The following is a 21,723-nucleotide window of genomic DNA, read 5'->3' on the forward strand; positions in this document are numbered from 1 at the left end:
TGACCTACCAAAATGAGGGCTCAATTAAACCAGGAGCTGTACAAAATTAAAAGAAAGGCTCTGCACCAAAGAGCTTACAGTCCATGTATGTTCTGAGTGCATAGTTAAACTGTACTGAACTGAAAGTATAATTAAACTGACAATAAACCCAGCTTGATTTGTGTTTTTATTGTATTCAGAAGGTATTTGCAGAACAGTTTGGACATAATTGTCAACTTCATGAATCATTCAGGACTAAAAATTTTTAATGTTGAAAAAAGTACTCTCTTGCTCTCAAGAATAGGCTTAAACCCCAAGCATTTTCACATTTTGGAATAAAAAATTTTTTGGAAATTGAAAGAGAAAATCTTCAGAGTTATTTACTGCAAACTCCTCAAAACATGGCATTTTTGAAACAGGATGGTCTCTTTCGTGTCCTCAGTAGCCTGTCCTTTCCTTCCCATATGATTGTTCCACCAATGAATAAGCATCTGGGCATTTGTGAGTAGGAAGAATTAAAGTCCATGAGTCTGTCTGTCAGTTCTGGCCTGCTTGGGAGAAGCTGGAAAGCATGGGACAGCACACAGAACTTCTCTCTTCTGAATGAATTTGAGCATATGAGGTGGCAGTAGAGTTCCTACCCTAAGCTCTTGCGCTCCAGGGCTACCTTGTGCAATAGCCCCACTTTCCTTGTTTTTATGCATGAACACTTGCTTCTTCGTATCAGAACAACTCACTCGTTCCATCTGATCATCTCTGGATCTCTATTTTAAGAAGATGACATTGGCACAGGACCTGATTCGAGCCCTCCCCGGTCTCTCCTCCTGCATAGACTGCATCTATGTAGTAAAAAAATTCCTTATTTAAACGAATCACTATAATCGCTATTCTGAAATGTTAATACTTGGTGGCATGACCTTTCCACATGCCAGAGCTGTTGATGCTTGGATATGACAATATGTCAGGATGCAGCCCTTCCTGTTCAAAGGCTTGCTGAACCAAAACAAACCTATTTGAAAATTAACAGGGCTTTGGAGCTGCAGGTAGAGTTACAAATGGGATCTAATTACAGGGAGAACTCTTTAAGTAAGGTCTTGTGTGAGACACAAGGCTCTTCAGGCACTGATACGCATTAGTGATGAAGTACGTCTTGTTTAACTGTTTGGGTATTAGGTACCAATTAGTTTTGTCAGAGAAGCATTCAAAGAGAAGAAATGATGAATACTCAGAATAGAAACTTAGGATGAGTCTGATTCTGTCTTCCAGAGAATGAAAACAGCTTCAGTTTTATCTGCCGTCTGCCCAGGTACTAGTCCCCACAAGAAGGTTACTCTCAGAAAGTCACATTTTGCAGCCATCTCTTAGTTGCTGCCAAACACAGAAGATACTGTACAAGGCCTACGCAGCTGCAGGCCTGTGCATTGCACATATCCGCCCTCATCTGCAACACCTGAAATAGACCAATATATCCTTTTATGCTCTTTGTTCATCAACAAGAGACCCAATTCAAATGAGTGGCAGGCTATTAAGGAGTTCACATTACCATCATTAGCTTGTGCCACCACCTTTCTTCCTTCCATAATCTCTCAAGCCTCCCACATGTCCCTTCCTTCTCCGTTTGCCACACCTCTCCATGTCTGTCTTTTTCCCTCAATGCAACACACTCCAGTCCCCTTTACCTTTCCCTCTCCTCTTCTTGCTGCAACCTCCTCAGGTTCTCACATGTTCCCTAACCCCTACAGCAATATTTTTCTCCTCCAAAATAATTTCCCTTCCCTAATTAAATCCTGCCAACCTCCCAAGTCACCTAAGCAGATTTTCTTTACAGCTGCAGGCCTCCTTCCCATCAGTCACAGAATCGCAGAATCACAGAATCATTTAGGTTGGAAAAGACCTTGAAGACCATCGAGCCCAACCATAAACCTAACACTGCCAAGTCCACCACTGAACCAGGTCCTTAGGCGCCACACCTACACATCTTTTAAAGACCCCCAGGGCCTTTTTTCACTGGGCACCTTTCCAGACACTCTTCCTCAAGCCTGTAGCACTGTGTGGGGCTGTTGTACCCAAGACTCTCTCATCTTGAAGCCATTCAATGGGTTTCTCTTGATATGACATTCCTATAAATCTTCTAACTGGTGCCACTCAGAAATACAGCAAGGGGAGGGACACATGGACAACTGCACCTGCCTCTTGCTAGAGAGAGCAGCACAACATGATTTCATCTCTTCACCAAAATCTCCTCCTCTGAGTGAGACGCAAGCTGAAACTCTTCCTGCCAACAAACTTGGGCATTTGCCCTCACCATACGTATTTCCCTCACTCTTTGCAGCCTAAATCAGGCTAACGTAATCCTAAACCCAGCCCAAGAAAAATATACCACTTTCTTTTTCAAATTGTTTTCCAGAAAGGCAGAAAGAATGTCATTTGCTCTCAACACTGAGAAATAGACCTCCAGCACATGCAGAGGCACTGCTCCCACGGAAGAGCTGCAACTGAGAAAGTGCTCTGAAAACCAGACGCCGTCCTGCCTTCAACGTCCAGCAGAAATCTTGCCGGTGCCCCAGCACCCCCCCCAAACAACAGACAGCCCCTTCCCAGTGGAGGCCCCCCGATTCAGAGCCACTCCAGCATCTCCCAGTCACCTTCCTATACAGCCCTACATAATCTTAGCACTTACTTACATTAGACTGGTACCTGTTCAGAATCCCTGTCCAAATAAATTTATGCTCCTTATATTTACTCCTGAAGCGATTAGTCGGTGGCCAGTTGCTGAGGGGAGATGCTTCGGCACCAGCACCGGCACTGGCCTGCCCCGCGGCACAGCAGCAGAGCTGGGCGTGCAGGCAGTTTTCCTGAGGTAGGGAGCACGCCAGGGCAGCACAGCGACCCACCCGGAGCTGGCAGCTCTGGCCAGAGGAACTGACCAGGCTGGGGCCTTGCCGGAGCAATGGCCACCACCTCCCTGGCTATATAAAGCAGCCTGGGGAACGCCAGGGACGGGAAGCGCGGCGACCATGCTGGGCAAACAGGGCGTGTCATGCCAGCCAGGGTGGCAGTTGGTGCGGCAGTTGGCACAGGAAGGGCGCCTCTTCAAAGGAGGAGCATTCCACTGCTTGGGCACCGTCCTGTAACCATCTGCCCCATCTAAGGGGTCTCCTCCTATCTGAACCTTGTGGCAGAATGGCGGGCACTCGTCTGAGAGCAAAGGCTGCAGCTCGGGCTCGGGGGTCTGCACCACCCACCCCAGCGGCCCTCTGGTGACGGATGAAGCATGCGTTTAGCCCATCCAGGAGCTAAGGGGTGGCGTGTGCCTCCCCTCGAGGTACCTGAGCTCCTGAGTGAGAGGGCTCAGCCTTTTGAGCAGCTGAGCCTTGCACTGGCAGGTCTACCCTCCTCCTGCTTCATGGGTAAGAGCACAGTGTGCACCCACAGAAAATGGGATGTTTGGATTCGGATCTAAATCCCGCGGACCCCATGAGTCTGTCTCAGAGACTCCCTCCTCACTTTCAGGTCTCCTAAAGAGTTATTTACCAAGAGTCCCCTGATGGGTGACAGTGCCAAATGAAACACCGCAACCATCTTGCTTGCTTTTTAAAAAGCAGAGGCCAGCTTCTGAAGCTCAATTATTTTTTTTCCCCAGCAAACTTTCTTAATAAGAGCAGCATAAAAACATGCAAAGAAAGATGACTTTAGTCCTTAGATACAGCTTTATCCCTACTTATCCTTCCCTTCCTCTCACATAATCTTCCACACTGATTCTTTATTGCCATAGCAATGCCTCACAGCTAAATATTTTCCTTTCCCCCAAAGCTGATTTTTTACTCTTCACAATTTATCTCCAATGATCCTAAACCATAAGCTCTCCTTTTTATCTTCCTCTGTGTCAAAAGATTTCTGGTAACAAAGCCACATTCCCAAGGATATTTTAGGCAACGTATTTCTTCATCCTCCAACTATCTTTAATCAAATTACTGATGCAAATAACTGAGATAAATATGCTTGCTCCTTACTGACAAAATAATCTAGAAAACTGTAAATAAGCAAACTAAATCTGTACTATATATGCATGAGATATTCTCTTAGGATGTCTTAAAAAAAAGTGAAGTCATTTAGAAATATATTAAGATGATTCAGATGCCATATTAAGTGTGTGTATCCTTTATATCTATTCAAATATCCATTATATACACACACATAAAATGATATGTATTTATATAAGAGAATTTTGGAAGGGAAAGGCATATTACTGTGAGTGTTTGAGGAACACATAGTGTCATGTTCCAGGATTTTGGAGTAGACTTCCTTATGGAACAAATTTATAGAAATGTCTCTCTTCTGGGGTTCTCCACATCTTTCTCTGAAGTATGCCATGTGGTGCTGGCCATTGCTAAAGGTCTATTGGTCAAATTAGGAGAAAATATAAGCTACAGTTCATAGATTATGATGATTTCTATCTTCAAGTTATGCATACCAATGCCAGCAGCATTAATCTAGGAGAAGTCTTTGTTTAAAGTTGGGCTTCCATTTGGAAAGCTTAGTTTATTCCTTTTCCCAATCAACCCATTATATTCCCTTTTCTTCATGGCAACTCTTAAGAATTATGGAACTGGCTCAGACAAAACAAGAACCTTTTGTCCCACTCTTGAAGAAAATGGAACCTGGATCTTTCCTGAGATTCAGTAAAAAATATTTAATTTCACTTTCTTTTCTCCGCTATTGCTGTTTCGTCAGGAACTGAATGCAAATAAAAATGAAAACATTTAATTACCTTGAGAATGACTAGTCTCATTACCAAGAATAAGGAGGCTATAGTAAGATAGGTGAAGCTTGAGCAAAGTAACAGAAACTTTTGAATCACAGAATCACAGAATGGTCAGGGTTGGAAGAGACCTCTGGAGATCATCTAGTCCAATCCCCCTGCCAGAGCAGGGTCACCTACAGCAGGTTGCACAGGACGGCGTCCAGGCAGGTTTTGAATGTCTCCATGAATCCTTTTAGAATAAACCTTCACAAATTATTAGAAAACCATAATTCACATTCATTTTAAAAATTACGTAGGGAGCAGAGTGGTGGTGGTGAGAAATAACTATTTTTTGTCTCTTTCAGCTCATAGATGGAAATAGCCATGTGGGAAGAAAGCAAATTAAAAGGCTCCCTATCTTTTAATTTGTAATTAAACACTAAACATCCTTGTAGCGTCCTCAAATTATTCTAAGACTGACTGAAGTTCTCAGTGTGTTTAAGAACTATCGCTATCTCTAGTTTCAAATGGTATTTTTCTAGCAACATGGCTGTGGTGAGAAGAGAGGAATACAACACAGCCAACACTACAATTCATGGGGAGATGCCATGTGACACTCTATACAATGTGTTTTGAGCTGAATTGAAAATTAGATTGCTGATCATAGCCAAACATTAACACTGATTCAAGTTGCTCTTGAGAAAGAGGATGGAAAAGATGCACCAGATAAACAAATCTAATGATAGAATGATCTGGAGATGACTGAATGCAGTGAGAATTTGAGAGTGAGCTTGGTAACAGGCATGTCCTGGCCTCTGTCAGTAATGTGACTCCTGGCATATCAACATGTCTCACCATGTCTCCAATTCTCTTGGTCTGAAGATCTCTGCCCTGGAAGAGTGTCCTCCCACATAAGTTGGCTGCTTCACTGGAGCACGCTTGAATGGGCCAGTTTGGGGAAATGACTGTCACCATAGTGTGATCCATCTTGCAAGCATTTATGCCAAACTAGGCATCATAGACCCTCCTCAATGGAAAGAAAGATACTTTTGGAGTACTGTTCATCTAACCAGATGAACTGTGCCTTCAAAAGCCTCTTCTTTACACTGAGCATTCAGGAACCTGAAATGCCCTGCTCGTTTGCAGAGATGTGCACACTAATGCTGTAATGAGGGAAGATGAACTCCATCTGTATTTCTTGTACAGCTTCTAGAACAGAGAACCTTTGATGTAGTTTCAACTACCTTACGCAAAAATGACATCGTGAATGAGCATAGGAGTTCTGATAAGAAAAAAATGTATTAAAGTTGAAATGAATACATATTGAAAAAATGAATTAAAATTCCAAATTAGCATTTAAGCCAGATTCAGCATGTCCTCTCATGCTGGTCAGCTACAGTGAGAATACTCTTCGATCCATGCCAGATGAGATTTTTCTACCTCCAAAACAAATTTCCTCTTCCCTCAATTCACTTTTGCTCAGGCAAAGAAAGCCCATGCAAATACATTACTTACATTTAAGGGAGACTAGCTCTCACACTATAATTAGTTGATCTCTATTTGTTAATTTATTTAAAAATTTAGTAGACTTTCAGGAGTCAGTGAGTGTGTCACAAAAATTCTTCTCTTAACTTCAGTTTTCCTTTTCTGATAAGTGAAATTTTTGCTTACTTAAGTAGCATCTCTGCAGAATTCAAATGGTGTCCTGAATCTATCAGAGAATTCTAAATCAACAGGACTGCTCAAATACTTCAACTTAAGCACAGAGTTTCTTGGGAAAACTGTGACCTCTCCAGCAGGTGAAAATAATGCTCTTAGTCCTCATCCTCAAGAGGTGCCCAAAACTAGAAAACAAACTGCATGTCTCAAAGGGTGAAAGAAATATGCTAACACAAAAATAAGCATCCATTTTTATGAATATTTAAAAAAAAAAAAAAGGACATATAATTAATGACAACTATTTTCTACCAATATTCACTAATTTTGAAAATGAACATCATGTTTGTGACCTGTGCATGTTCATTTGTTGGGAGGCAGAGACCATGTTCTTTTAGGATAAATATTTTAAAAATTCAATTTCAAATATGTAAATATTTCATGAAAGTGAATTTTGATATTTTGATATTGTACTATATTGCTTGAAATTAGTAACGCATTTGTTGTGTAAGCAATGCAATTTTCAAGTAGAAATAGTACTGGGTGATGTATGAAACTAATCAATATGGCATGAATTTCAAATTCAAAAAGCAAATGCTTTGAAATTAATTGCCACTGAGGTTTCAGACTAAAAGAAATAATTTCAAACACTTAAACCTGAGAATTTTGAGGAGAGAAGCAAAAATTTGATGAATTAATATTATAGATTGAATTATTTACTTATCAGGAGTCTACAGTGTATATAAAATAAATACAGAGAATTTATCGATAAATATATTCCTGAAGACATTTTTACAATAAAGAAAACAAATCAAATTACCTTCTATCCCCAAGCTACCATAAAAGAAGGGCTAGTAGCTTTTTGTATGGTTCCATTAATAACCATTGGATGAATGGATTTCTGGACAATAGGTAAGAGCTTCATTAGCAGTTCTATTAGCAAAATAATTCTCTGACAGAACAGTATGAAAAACAGTACTGCCATGGAAGAAGAGACTGTGCAAAGCAGAAACTGCATCTTTATGTTTCCATTTAGTGAAGAGTGACATCCATAAGAATTATGACATATAAATAAGAGAGAACGTAAACACAGTTGTGATCTGTCCATCTCCCAGCTATCTGTTTGCATTACAAATCCCATATGAAAAAAAGAGACTCTGTGTATGTAAAAACTACATTATTAGAATACTAGGACATCCATACAAGGTAACCTTTGAAAAAAATTCTAAAAAAAAAAAATAAATCACCAAGTGGCAATGAATAAGGATTCTGTACACCCTAAAATACCATTAGAGCTAGCTATTCCACTGATCTAAATATAGTTACTTTAATTATAAATATTATTCAAACATGTGTTTCCAAGCTAGAACAGGTCTTGTTTGATGCTAAGCTTTAATAAGAATGACAATGATGTCTTGAGTACTTGGCAGCTTCACCAGTGCCTCATGATCTGATTGAATATGTCAGGATAAAGGCTGTGAACATTTAGGGCTCCTATCTTATTCACTCAGAAGCGGTTTCAGGTCACATTATAGGAAAAGAAGTTGATTTATTTTGCATGACAACTATGAATTTTAACCAAAAGGCACATTAATAAAATAAAAAAGGTCTTTTCTCTCAAATCACAAAGGCAATTCTTTCCTCTTCCTGAGGTCTTTTCTTGCATTAGTTTTATGTTTGTACAGTGCAGACTGCTGTCTTCAAATGATGCACAGGAGACCAGCAGCTGCTTGTATCTCTTGGTCTTTCCTTTGACTTTGACATGTTCTGAAATGAATGTGACTTTCTTTTGCTTTGCCATGCAGCTTCAATTCCCATTTTGTCTAACTGCACTTCCTAATAACTAAGAGAAAGAAAATGGTAAATGATAAGCTGACAGCTTTGTTCCCTGCAGTCAGTTATAGCAGAAGCCTGCAGAAATTTGTGACAAACTATGGTAACCCATGAGGCGTTAGAAAATCTGTTTCATCAAAGCTTGGCTAATTGTCAGAACCAAAATAAGTGATTGAAGATCTATAAAAAATTAAATTAGCATGTATATAATTGTGATTTATGAAGATTTAGACGTAGACCAACTTCCTTCACAAGTAAGTAATGGACAATGTTAGTGTTACCATCATTGCCATTGTTGAAAAGTACGGATGCCTAAAAATTAGTATTAGAAACATATATCCATTAAGCATAAATTTCTTAGGCCACTTTCTATTCCAAGTCAATTATGATCTTTCATCACCCTGTATAAAAGTCAGGCTGGAAAGAGCAGGAATGTTAAATAAACTAGCCATATAGGATTTTAGATAACTTCTCCAATGCTTTGATCTTAAATTGAATTCAGTCTGCCATCCAGATGGCATCAAGTTTTAATGTTAAATGAGAGGGTTACTGCTATCATAATTGTAAAGTACAGCGGTCTAATTTTTTGTCACTTACTGAATGCAAATCAGTAAAAAACAGAGACTGTAGAATCGCATTTAATTTCTTTCTTCTTTCATTTTCTTTCAAGTTGTTATGCTTTAGGCTTTCCATTTATGCCCTTTCATTAAAAATACCTGAACAGTTTACAAGTTTAAAAGAAAAAAAAAAAGGCAGAAAGTCACTGGGAAACACAAGCTTTAATCAGGATATATTTTATGACCCAGCGCTTCCCATGGGTCTTCTAGATTTTGGAGGCTGTGAAGTGACATGTGTAAATGTCCCTCCCAGGGGAAGAGAAGCAAGCACTAATTGAGGTATTGACGGGTTTAAATGAAGCAGAAACACACTATGAAACTCTGCTACAACAAAAATGAGTGTTGGTGAGCAGTGCATGCTGGGACATTAATGGTTTTCATTCACTGCTCATTCATGCAAGTAAGTATACTTTTAAGCACAGTGACTTGGGTCTATAACAGCTCAGTTCCGAGCTAAAAAGCCATGAAATACTATCAGTTAATGTATAAGAAGGAGAGCTCTGGTAGAACTAGTCCTGTCTAGCCTTCCAGAGTGAATTATACTTTTATTGTCTAGATAGACGCAGATAGACCAATAGCATCTGATACTCTGATGATGGGAACAGAACCCAAATATATTAATTCAGCAAGGTACAACTCTCTATATTTATGTAGGCATTCTCTATACAAATACATTAACACAAACAATAAATATATATATATTCTGCATATTAATACTAACAGGAGGGTGGTTTTACCTTCTATACATACACAAAAGCATTTACCTGTGCATGGAGGTAGAGCACGTTCACAGAACCAGTCAGTAACATTCATCTCAACCTAACTTCAGGTGGCTAAAAATTACTTATCCAAGTCTTCAGCTAGTCAAATGAGGACCTCTTCTGTAGCAGTCCTTGGGGAGAAAAAAGACCTTCCAGAAGGCCATTCATCTTGCCTTAAAGATGGCAAAAGACTTCTTATTGATGATAAAAGGAGCTCAGGGTGAGCTGCTTAGACTTTTACAACTGACCTTTAGAAGTCTAGCTTAAAGTCAGGTGAATCTAGCGCTAAGCATCTAATCTCAAATTCTGCATTCTCTTGCACTGAAGAGATACAGGATGTCAATAAATGCTACTATCTCAGGAAAGAAAGGACAGGAGATTCAACTGGGGAGAATAAGAACCTAATAAAAAGCTCTGAAGACATTTATTTTAATGGGCATCAATCTGGTTTCTCTAGTAAAAATTCTAATATTTGCCCCGCCACAGAGACCATCTGCGGATGGCTTCGTAACGGTCTGACCACCTACGGGGTATTAGCTCTGCTTATTTATGAAAAACAACAAACTTGATTCCTAATCTATTCCGTCTTTTATTTTCCGCTATGGGATCTATTTTCTACTTCTGCTGCTCAGCATGCCAGCAGCTTCTGCAGGGAAAAAAGATCCCTTAAGTTGGTCAGTAAAAGGAGAAAATTACCAGAAGAGTGGGGAACCATCTTAAAGGCTGCACAGTCTAGGAGAAGCTGATAGGTAACTTTTGTGCTTAACAATTTTTTTAATACATGTCTTATGGAAAGAGAGAATTGCTAGTATAGAAAAACAGAGGGCTTAGACTACCACAATATTTCTAAAGTAAAGATATTCAGTATAATACTTCTGTGAGTTACATTTACCCATAAATAAGCAGCAGCTCTTACAGCAGAAAATCAGAAAGGAAAATTCTCTTATTTTGATTAAATCTAAAATTAGAACTCCCCCTTAGGGATTTTTTAGTGCTTTTTACTTTTATTGCTATCACATCTTTGCAGTGTTTTAACAAATCTAGAGTCTGAGCCTTTCCACTGAGTATTTTGGGTCTATTACACTGAACAATTAATAAAGCTTCCAGACAAAAGCAACGGCTGACAATTTGGCTTCAGTACCCAAATGCCTAAGGCCAGAAGAAGTGGACCCTCATTTGAACCAGGGTTATTTTGGCTTATACAGAGCGGCCAATATGATCATCCAGCTTTAAGCCAGAGAACAGCTGAAAAGAAGTTTTAAATCCAAATTTTACACTACTGCTCCTGATGTTGACAGTGTCCTGATGTGAGGTCAAGGGGTGTCCGTGTGTTTGTGCTTGCATGCACGCATATGCGCCTGCGTATGAGTGATTAACAGAGGGAAAGAAAAGTATTCCATAGAGGCAAATAAGGAGAATTATTTCATTACCTGGAAAAGGAGACAAAGCAACCCTCATCTCCGTCTTACCTTGACCTTCAGCTGTCCTGTGGATTTCTCTTTTCAATACGCTCTTAAAAAAAAATGTTTCTACTTCTCTGGAGACCATTTTTACCCTTTGGCCAAGGAAAGGCATCGTAAATACTAGTGTTTCAGGCAGGAGTAAATTATAGCCATCCATCTCAGGAACAAAGCACATGGCACAGGGCTGCAGGTCACTTTCATCCACAGCACCTCCCCCCAGCATGAACGTTATAAGGAGTTCAAAGGACTTGGTTTATTTTTTTTCCTTTAAATTGTGTTTCAAATGAATAGCAACTCCCATTCCCTCTTCCACATAAAGAACGGACACCCAAAAGCAGAGGCCAAAACGGCAGCGGTGGTAATGTAACCACCAGCAAAGTAAGAAGGAAGTCATGATTCTAAGCATGATTTGACATCTTATATATGATGGATGTTGAAAATGATAAATGAAGCAGCTAGTTACAGGGGCAATAGGAAAATACTTGTTTGATTTTCTTTTTAACCAGATTGACAAATGTTTCTTTTTTAATCACGTTCTTAAAGTGCACACGCACACACACAAAGTCTGTACTTAGATCTGAACTTGCTACCTAAATTATTAAATTATCTTCATACGAACAGTTTGGCTTTAGGAAATCCAGGAGTTTTAAGTGCTGATTTGGTGATTCTGGGTTTTGGTTTTATTTTTGAAAATTATATTCCATCATAAAAGAAATAATCTCTTACGATGGAATATTGTGGTTTTATGCACTATATAACAACCTTATTAATCACATACACAGGGAGGTCAGGTTTTATGTTCAGGTTCTATTGGGGTGGTCTTGCTCTTTCTATGATGTATTTTAGGGTTTCTAAGGTAAGTTGGTAGGAAGCTTTTCAGAACCATTCCTGTTGTTACTTTGGACTGTTATTTTTTTGTCAGAGAACAAATAATTTCTTCGACCCAAAACTTTTTATGAGAATGTGGTCTCTTTGACAAAAGAAATTACTGAAGAGGGTTTATTAGCTCAGCATTCAATTACTGGTGAAAAGATAAGAAAAAGAGACTACAAACACTCAGAGTAAGCAATACAGTCAATGATCATTGCCTATCTGAGGACACATCCTTGCATCTAAATGCCTCAGCCTCTCCTTCCCCATTTTCTGTTGTTTTTTTTTTTTTTTTTATTGCATGACAAACATTTCACTGTATATCTAGACTTGGGTAAGGCCAACAACACAAAGTTAAACAAGGCAAACTAAAACTATTCATTATTTTCAATTACTACAATTAATATTTGATTTTGTTTGTAAAATGAGATATATCCTCTAACAGACTGAGAAATACTCATCCCATTATAGGTTATAACTTGTCTGTGAGGACATCAAGATGTGAGAATGGCCAAGCAAGGCTTAGAAATTCATTTCTCTGCATCACATCTAACCACTGTTTCTTGGGATACCCTCTCATTTTTTATGACTACTCAGAAATAAAGGGTTTGCTGGTCCCTGGTTCTAGCTCTGCTGCCCAGTAGACTGGGTGGGTGGCTCAGGCTTGGAGAGGAGCAATCAGGGCTTTCATGTTCCCAGCTGTGAAAGTAGGATGCCCTACATTTCCTTGGCTCCAAAACAGGTAACCTGAAAAAAACCCAAAAACTCTGTCTGAAATGGGGGTCTCAGGATTTCTCAGCCCCCTGTGATGAAGCTGAAGACCCTGATTGTGCCTGTGGTTTGATACCGTGATTGGGAACAAGCTCTGAGCTCCACAGCTCCTGTTTTAGCTTTTATTACCATCTTCCTGAGACATCTGGGAGGATTTGTAGTCAGACGTGGCTGGTCTGATCACACAGAGCCTGGTTCCTGGGCAATAATTTATGTGTGAAATCTACTGGTGGGTTGCCAATGGATGGAACTTTCCAAATATTTCTACGCATTTATTTTCAACTGCTGGCTGTGCAAAAATCTAACGTTTTCTTTTTCTGTCCACAAAAACATTGGAAATTATACAGAGAAATTAAATCATCATTTTCAGGAAGCCATCATTCATAATTATCATTTCCCTATGACATGGAACTCTTCTGCTTATTTTATTCATAAACAAATGCAAGAGCCATCACCTGCTGTGCAAGCTTCCTTTCTTGTTAATCTGTCTCTGTTATGAAACTAGATTCAGAGCACCGAACACTTTTTAGACAGTAATGCTACTTCATTCACCACAAATCCAGACAGATTTCAAATACTGTCTAAGAGGCAAAAGACACTGCTTTCCATTATCAGCTTCACAAGCTCTTCAATTCCTTGCATGACCTGACTAATCAGACACATGGCCAATTGCTTAAACAATTTTGTTTTTTAAACTGTAGAAACCCTCTATTAAGCAATAGTTAGAACTACTTATCTTATAAAGACTATGATATAAGCACAAAAATGGTACAATTTGTTTTAAAACTCCTTACTGCTGCTTCACCCAATCCAGCAGCTTTCACTAAATGCGATCTTTTAGTCAGAGATGATATCAAACAATGAAAGCAGGAGGATAAAAAAATGTCTATTACAGTTTTGAACTTGTCCAAAAATCAGACCACCATGGTTACAAAAATCTTCAAAATTCAAATTCTGACAGAAAAAGAAAAAGAAAATTTATGAAAATTCTCAAAGCTTTTTTTTTTTTTTTTTTAACCAAAATATACTAGTACAATCACTCAAATTCATGAAGCTAAAATCACTCTAAGGGACATGTATTTCCTGGTGGTCATCTGCGAACACATTCCTGACTCTTTAATTAATTACATGAGGAGCTGAAAGAATAGTTTTGCCAAGTAAAATACGATGCACAAGGTTATGGTATTATTGAATCACAGTCAAAAAAAATCTCTTATTTACCATGAAGTAGTTATCAGTGATTTCTAGTTAGCTTCTAGTCAGCTTCTTGTCTAATGAATTTCTCCATGGATGAATGCTTCTCGGTTTCTTACTAAAAACAGGCTGCATGATTGATGGGCAGGACACAATCTAGTGTTGTATACAAATAATACTTCTCTTCTGCAAATAAATACTTGAACCCAGCTTTTTTTTTTTTTTTTTTCAGTAGCTGCTTGTAATGAAAAATTTATCATATTCCCTAACATCCTGCAAAAAACTTCTTGAGATTTTATCTTGAGAAGGTCTTGCAATTCTGCCCTCTGTTAACTGATGGAAACGTTGGCTGTGTTTTGAAATCTGGCATGAAAAATCTCTTGTTATAGAAGTGCTACACCTTTGTCCCATAGTATTTCACTGAGAATTCATAGTTGAAAGATGCTGAAAAATGACATATTTTTCACTTTCCTTACTAGTAAGATAAATTAAAATAATAACAATATCAGCACGATGCCAAACTAATAACTGAATATGAATACTCTAAAAAGGTAGGTGCTGTCACTGTCAAAGCAGCTGCAACTACAACTCTAAGCTGGGACAAACCGACCAGATTGCCACATCATCTCAACTACTTATGCAAGGAAAAGGGTGATAAAACAGATTGCTTCTCCACCCCAATTTATTTTCTTTTCTTTCTTTTCCCTCTAGTAAGTGGGTCCTTGATCACATTGGACACCTTCAGGACATCTTGTGGACAACAAGTTTTTTTCCCTCGATTCCTAGGAAAGAAAATGGGGGACTATGAACCAGGCTGCTTTGTCTGTCTCCAGATCCAGCAACTGGTTCAAAGAGTTTGTTCCATTTTCCATTAGTATGGAATCCTGCAACTTAAATGGCAGAAGTCTATTTTGAAGACTGAGTATTCAGACTCTATTGATGGCAGACTTTAAAAATATGTAAGAATTAAACTATTTACAGAACTGTAAGATATCCTCTCTGGATTAGTCGTATATGAATTAAGAAAAAAATTATTTTAAATGGTAACTTAAAGCTTCCAAAATTTCAATAAACAAAATAACTGAAGCTTCTAAACAGTCTCCTATTTTGTTGTGATCATGTTTGATCACAGATTCTTTAATTACACAAACATTATTTTCCCACCAGATAATGTCTCCTTTAGTACAGAGGGTACACAGGTGATGCAGCTAGTGAATGATGCTATTCCTATTTCTGCCTTATTTTTGATCACTTGGTTAGAGAATACTAAATGAAATGAAGCAAGAAAGAAGACTGATCTTTTGGCTAGGCCTGCTGAATGCCACATAGAATACTTCAATTTTACTCTATTTGCTGTAGCAAAATAAAGGTTTCCTAGAAGGCTACTTCCCACCTTCTATGACACATGTTGTTATGTTCCTTCCTTTACTTCTAGGTGTTCAAATCGCCTTGCAAAACTGTTGAACATCCCTGAATGCTGTTGAAGTATTCCTAAAAATACACCCTAATTATCTAGACAGTGAATTATTTCTACAGATAATATGTGGCATAAGTTTGACATCTGTTGAGGTAGTTACACAGCTAGAAAAGAAAACATCCAAACTCCTATTTAATAAAGGTATTCCAAGGATGACTTGGAAACTTCTTAAAGTTGTGTGATTCCTGAAATGTTCCTGTATTTATGCTGTGTACTTGACTCAGTTGTTCTGTATGAGCGGCATCAGCCAAGAGACAGAGAGTCCAGAACTAGGCTTACAGCACAGAGCTCATTAGGAAGCTGAACTCCAGTGAACTGTGAAAAAAAAATAAAAATGAATGCAGTCATCTCTGCAACACTGAAGAAAAGAAAAGCCTTCTCAGCCCTGTGTCAGTTAAATGCATTTTTAATACTGCTGCTAACAAATAATAATCCTTTGATTTTCTTTCCAAAAGCTTGCAAAGTTCCTGGCAGCTCCAGTAACTCTTCCAGTTTCTATTGTCAGCTCTGCCAGCTTCTCAAAAACCTCACTAGTCTCTTATACCTCTCTCTCCAGAGCTCATGTTCCTTGCCTTAGATTTTGCCAGAATAAGTCCTTATAATGTCACACAGGTTTGTCCCCCCGCAAAGCTTCCCCTCCTGTCTGAGCAGGCCCCTGTTGTGTTTTTTAATTAGATGGTGTCCTTTGCGGAGAACGGGACTTTGAGGCAGAGGTGAATAAAGGGTCACCGGTAATTTATTGCATGTATGAGGGCTGAGCTAGCTGGTAACTGCAAGACTGTAAACCCGAATAATTAGTTTTGTAGGGAACATTGGAAGATTTGGTACTCCAATTCAGGTGAAAACAGAAAGGAATCTGAATCGTTATCTCAATCTTATCGAAACCTCTCCGGAAGTGTGAAAACAGGTCATCTGTCAAGAGTTCCCATGTCATTATTACTGGTAAGGAAAGACATAATTCAAGAGCAGCCTCTGAGATATTTTTCTCATTCTCTTTTGGGATCACCTAGAATGATAGAGTTTAAAAATCTAAACTAAAATACCGCTTTAGAGACTAATCTTTCAGCTTTAAATTTTCTAAAATATTTGCATGGCAGCTATCTTGGACTTGCATCGGCCAGGCTGGCTGGCTCATGGGTATTTTTCATGTAAAGTAGCATCAGCATCAGGAGCTCACACTTTTTGAAATCCAATGGTTAGGGAAAGATGACGGACGAACAAAGTTTGGGTAGCATCCTTCGTCTACATTGTTACTAACAGCCAATTACTGCGTGACTAATGAAGTAGTATTGTTATCATCAAAGCATCTAAAGACACAGTCTTGTGGATTAAAAAAAGCACAGCTCTGGAAGATGATCATATTGACAGCTCTTCTATGGAGCTGTTTGCCAGCAGGCCCCCCATAACCCCACAGAGGAGGCAGCATTAGGAGAGGAAAGCTCCTGGCAGCCCTGTAACAATCAGCCTTTGCAGCCCGGGGAAAACTGCTCAACCTTTCTGTGCCTGGCGAACCCACGGCTCTTGGCAATTTTGCACAGCTTACTTCCAGAAGAAGAATAATAACGTTTCTCCGTTCGGTAAAAGAAAAACGGGAAAACAAAAAATACATAGCTCAATCTATTGTCACTTTCATAGTTCAGAAGGAAAACTTTAAGGCTGCCAAACAGTAACACTGCCAAAATCCAGAGATAACGAAAAGAAGGAGTTCAGTCTTTTTTATTGAACTGGGCTGTGCAGAGGAAAGCCAGGAAGGGTTTAGTGGTTAAGTGCTGTGGGACACCCGCTGGTCCCCCTGCCTTGGAAAATGGGGGCACCTCTGTTCCTGCACCTGTCAACAGCAAAGCCCGTCGGCCAACCATGGGCTTGAAATTGTTGCTGTATCACGGCAGGGGTGTAAGTGAGATCGCTCACACTTCCAGGGTGCGATAGTCTACATGGGTGAAATTCTGGTCCTGGAGAAGACCAGAGAAGCTTTGTTACTGACTTTCGCTTGACCAGGATTTCATTTGCTAAGATAAGAGTTACACTGGCAACTCTCCTGCAATCTTACTATCCAGTCCTCATACAAGATAAAAGGGAGGTGCTAAAAGAGAACAAAACTGTAGACTATTAAAAAATTAATTCTTTTCTGTTTATATTTAATAAAAACTGGGAAAAAAATGCCCAAGGCCCTCAATATCGCCTATTACTATGCTTATCCTCAATTCATGACTAATGCATTTTAATTCAGTCACAGCGTATGCTTTAAACAATTCAGTGCTGCATTATGTGCTGCACTTGAGATGTTCAAGATCTTAATTGTTTGTTCTCTTCAGAATCCCTCACCCAAGAAGCTAATGAAAACTTCAGTCATGATGGTATTGTTTATGACATACATAGCTGTGACACATGATAATTTCACAATCATTTCAAGAGACCATGTGGTTTCTTTTGACATTTTGTGACAGGCTGTGTTATCAAGCACAATTGTTTGCACAGGAAACAACTGTAACACGCGGTCCTTGGGACATTATGTTATCTCCTGATAATGATGTCATTAACATGTGTATACTATAATTAATGACTACAAGAGCGATTCATTTGAGTAAGGCTTATGAATCCATTTCATCTAAAAAGGGAAAGAAAACCTATAATCATTTGGGCTCAGATCCTGAAAGCTACTTACTTGCAACCTGCTGCAGCTATACTGGGTGACCCATTAATTGAGGCATGTTAACCAAAGAAGCATTTATTTCTCAGTTATATTACAGAAGCTTGGATTAGAATCATTATCATAATGATTGTTCTCATAGAGATCAATGAGAGAAACAGGAACCTAGCAGTGCTCCAAAACCCTTTGCCACCCTATCTCCTACCAACGGTAGCCAGAAAACAATTACAGTTCATCAGTTGGCATAGCTAACATAATGACACGGAAGACATGTAGATAGCAAACCCACTGGCTGCTGTTAATGCTATTCCCTTGTTCTACTGTGAGCCGTAAGACAGAAAAACACACTTCTTACATCCTTGTCTGCGTGCCACATAGAAGGAAAACTGTCTTAAAGGCAGTTCAGACACATGAAGCTTTCTTATATAAGCCTAATAGTTTCTATCCCTCACCGTTATAATGGGCACCTTCTTGACCAGGTAAAAGAGAATCCATTTTTGCCATCTTATTTTTGCCAATACATTTAATGGTTCGATATCCTGATATTACTCATACCATGGTTTTAGTATAATGTCTGTTGTGCTTTCACTGCAAATTCAATTCTGCTTTTCACTGCTTATAGCTTCCTAAGAAAACAGATATATTTAGACACCCAACATTTGTTTTCAAGCCTGATAATCCACTCTTCTCCCTCAAGGCCCGCAAAATCCCACAGAGACATTTTTCTTTCTTTTGGATTTTCAGAAGCCTGTGTTTGGGCACACAAAATATTTTCATGGAGATATTTGCATACAGAAATAGCCACACAAAAATAGCCGGGAGTGAACAAAATTTCCAACCTGCCACAGATATAGTCCTCAGGAAAACTGCCTACGATGTGTCTAAAGAGATTAGAATGAGACTGGATCCCTGTGAAGATGTTTGAAAACAGACTGCTCGCGGAAGCTACAACCAATGAAGGCTGGATCGTGCTGAATGCTCCAGACAGATTAAAACAGGACAGGAGGAAGCTGGGGAACCATGAGCAGACCTGCTCCTCCCAGCAGCCCCCAAAGCACAAATTTTGAATGGGCTTTGAAGATACACGAAGCACTAGCTAGGCTTTTCCAGAATAGGGGCGGGGGGATATGCACCTGCAAAACAAAATCAACTGGGTATTTTTTGAGAGATACCACTGCCTTCTGTTAGTTCCTTCTCTCTTCTTTTGACGCTGGAGGAGAGCAGTTCGGGAGACCCAAGCATACCTCTCCTGTCCAACTGCGTCCTAAATATACAAGGTCAATCTCTTTGACTTTTCTATTGCCTCTTACACGCTGTTTCTACAGAGTCAGTGTACAGATTGTGTTAAAAATAAGCAAAGTATGATTGTTCTTCCTAAACAAAGCTCCTGGTTCAGAACGAAGTGTACTTTTTCTTCCATGCAAACCATATGAATTGGAAAGTTCTCAGTCTTGGTCTAAAGGAATCTTTTATGAGTCAAAGTCTACAGTTCATGTCTTACTCATTTAACTTTGTAATTGAAGTATTTTTTATAATTATTGATTATACTATCCTTTATAACAACAAATTAAAAAAATGCTTCCAAAAAGACAAACAAAATCTATATACCCGTCCAAAACTACTGGAGGCATAGAAGCGATCAAGGAATATATATTAAGTATTTCTATTGCAAACAGATCACAGGTTTAATTCTGGAAAAGCAAAACTAAATGAAAATTTTTCACAGTCAAAACAGGAATATCAGACTTTACTGTAAATTTAGAACCCTGACTTGACTCAACTGTTTGAGGTAAATGTACTGATGAAAGATTAATCTCAGCAGATAAGGTCTATACATTTTAAATGCTATGCCGACCGGCTTACCATTTAATATTGCACAAAATTTAGCTGGAAAACATTTTTTTTTTCCTGGAAATACTCAACAGAACAATATGCCAAGGGGTGCTATGAAGTTACTTTTGCATTCATTATTCATATTTGGGTATGTGCATGCATATATATGTATATACGCAGAGAGAATGCATGCATATATATGACTACAAGAGACACCCAAATTTAAATTTTTTTTCACCCACATACTTTGAGTAATCATGTTGGCCTTTTCCAAAGTCCTCTGTGGTTTTACAAACGTTGATTTTTTTTCTCCCCTAGCCTCCATGTAGAGGAGACAAACAAACAAACAAAAAAAGACCTTTACAGGGGTTTTGTACCAAATAAATCAGATTTAAAGCAAACAGGCAATTTTCGCTGGGAAAAAATTGCGTGGTACACACAGAACATGCCAGACTTAAAACCTATTACATGACTTGCACAAAGGCTCCAAAAACTCATCACTTACTATCTTGCTGAAACATACCATGATGTTAATTAAATGGATACAGATTCCATTTCTTAAACTTCTTCGGAGTACAAGAATTAAGAAACCAACTCCCTCCAAATCATTATCTTGACACTGACAAATACATCCGTCTAGATACCCAACGGTACTTGGAGAACCTCCCCCCCCAAGCTTTACGGGGAGAGATCAAAAAGAGCGCAGTTCCTCCCTGACTTGAACCAGTTAGATGGTTTATAACACTTTCTATGGCATGACTCTTTTCCTTTTTCTGAGCATGAAAGCACAAAAGTAAGTTACGCTGGTGTAAGAGTGCAACTCCCCTTGAGGTCACTCACATTTCAGCATAAATGTAATGTTCCCTGGGTTAGCTCGCAATCGCACCGCATGAGAAACAGGCTAATGCACTGGTAAGTCAAGCTGTCTTGGTACAAGCAAGGTGGAAGTACATGATATATCTCCTAAAAGTACTCTAACTCCTGTGTGTTTCAGGCAAAAGTATCCCTGGATGGCCCCCGGTTAAGTCCCTGGTGCTTTCAAGCTCCTACATTTCACAGAGACAGCTTGCTCATTCAAACGCAGGAGCTGAAGCAGAATTTGTTGCAGGTTTATGCTTTGGGTTTCATCTGTCTGTTCATGTGTCCCCTCCTTTTGAAAGTAATTTTAACTAAGCTGCAAAAAGTCAACTCTTGTTCCAGAAAAAGCGTTCACATGAGAGATTTATAGTAAACAACTAAGCAATGTTACTATTAGTGTATGCTAGAATAATCAGCAAAAGCAGAAATAATCTTGAATATGGACAAGATCCAAGGAACTTACTGGGACTTGCAGAAGACAGCACGCATATATATTGGTATATACGTATAAGCACATAAATACGCGGTTTAATTGTAGCGTCTGAAGAACTTACTGTGTATCAGCGAAGCCCAGGTAACTGCCCAGGTTGACATGTCTAGCCCACAGCAAATTACTTTGCCTATCCCCCGTGCTAGGCAGACTTGTGGGCACCTACCAGACCTCAGCAGATGCCAAGCTACCAGCTCATCCCTGCTCACTGGATTGTACATTTGAGCCCCCTCTTCCACAAGGGAGGCTGATTTATTCTGCTATGGTAACTTAACAGGTGAACTACCTAGATAGCAATGGTTAAAAGCAGGTGACAGCCAAAGGAGCCCTAGTCATCCTAGCCAAGCTAAATAGTGGGTAGTGCCAGACTTGCTCCTTCTGACTAGTTTGTCATCTCCTATCTGAGTTTTTGAATACCTCTTTAAGTGTTTTGGGAGGTCCATCAGTGTCATGCTAAAAGGCTTAAGACCAAAAAGGGAGAGTGTTAACACCTTCCGTGCAATGAGTTATTCTGGTGGCAATGCCAA

The 21,723-nt window shown here is 39.2% G+C and overlaps 1 protein-coding gene across 1 annotated transcript in view; it reads right to left on the bottom strand.

Annotated features, from left to right (window-relative positions):
- Nucleotides 1–21,723, bottom strand: part of DSCAM (DS cell adhesion molecule) — a gene marked incomplete at both ends in the record, with an annotated part of 477,096 nt that overhangs the window by 111,315 nt on the left and 344,058 nt on the right. The window lies entirely within an intron of this gene.

Source organism: Vanellus vanellus (assembly GCF_965231255.1).
Source record: "Vanellus vanellus genome assembly, chromosome: 1".
Classification (NCBI taxonomy): Eukaryota; Metazoa; Chordata; class Aves; order Charadriiformes; family Charadriidae; genus Vanellus; species Vanellus vanellus.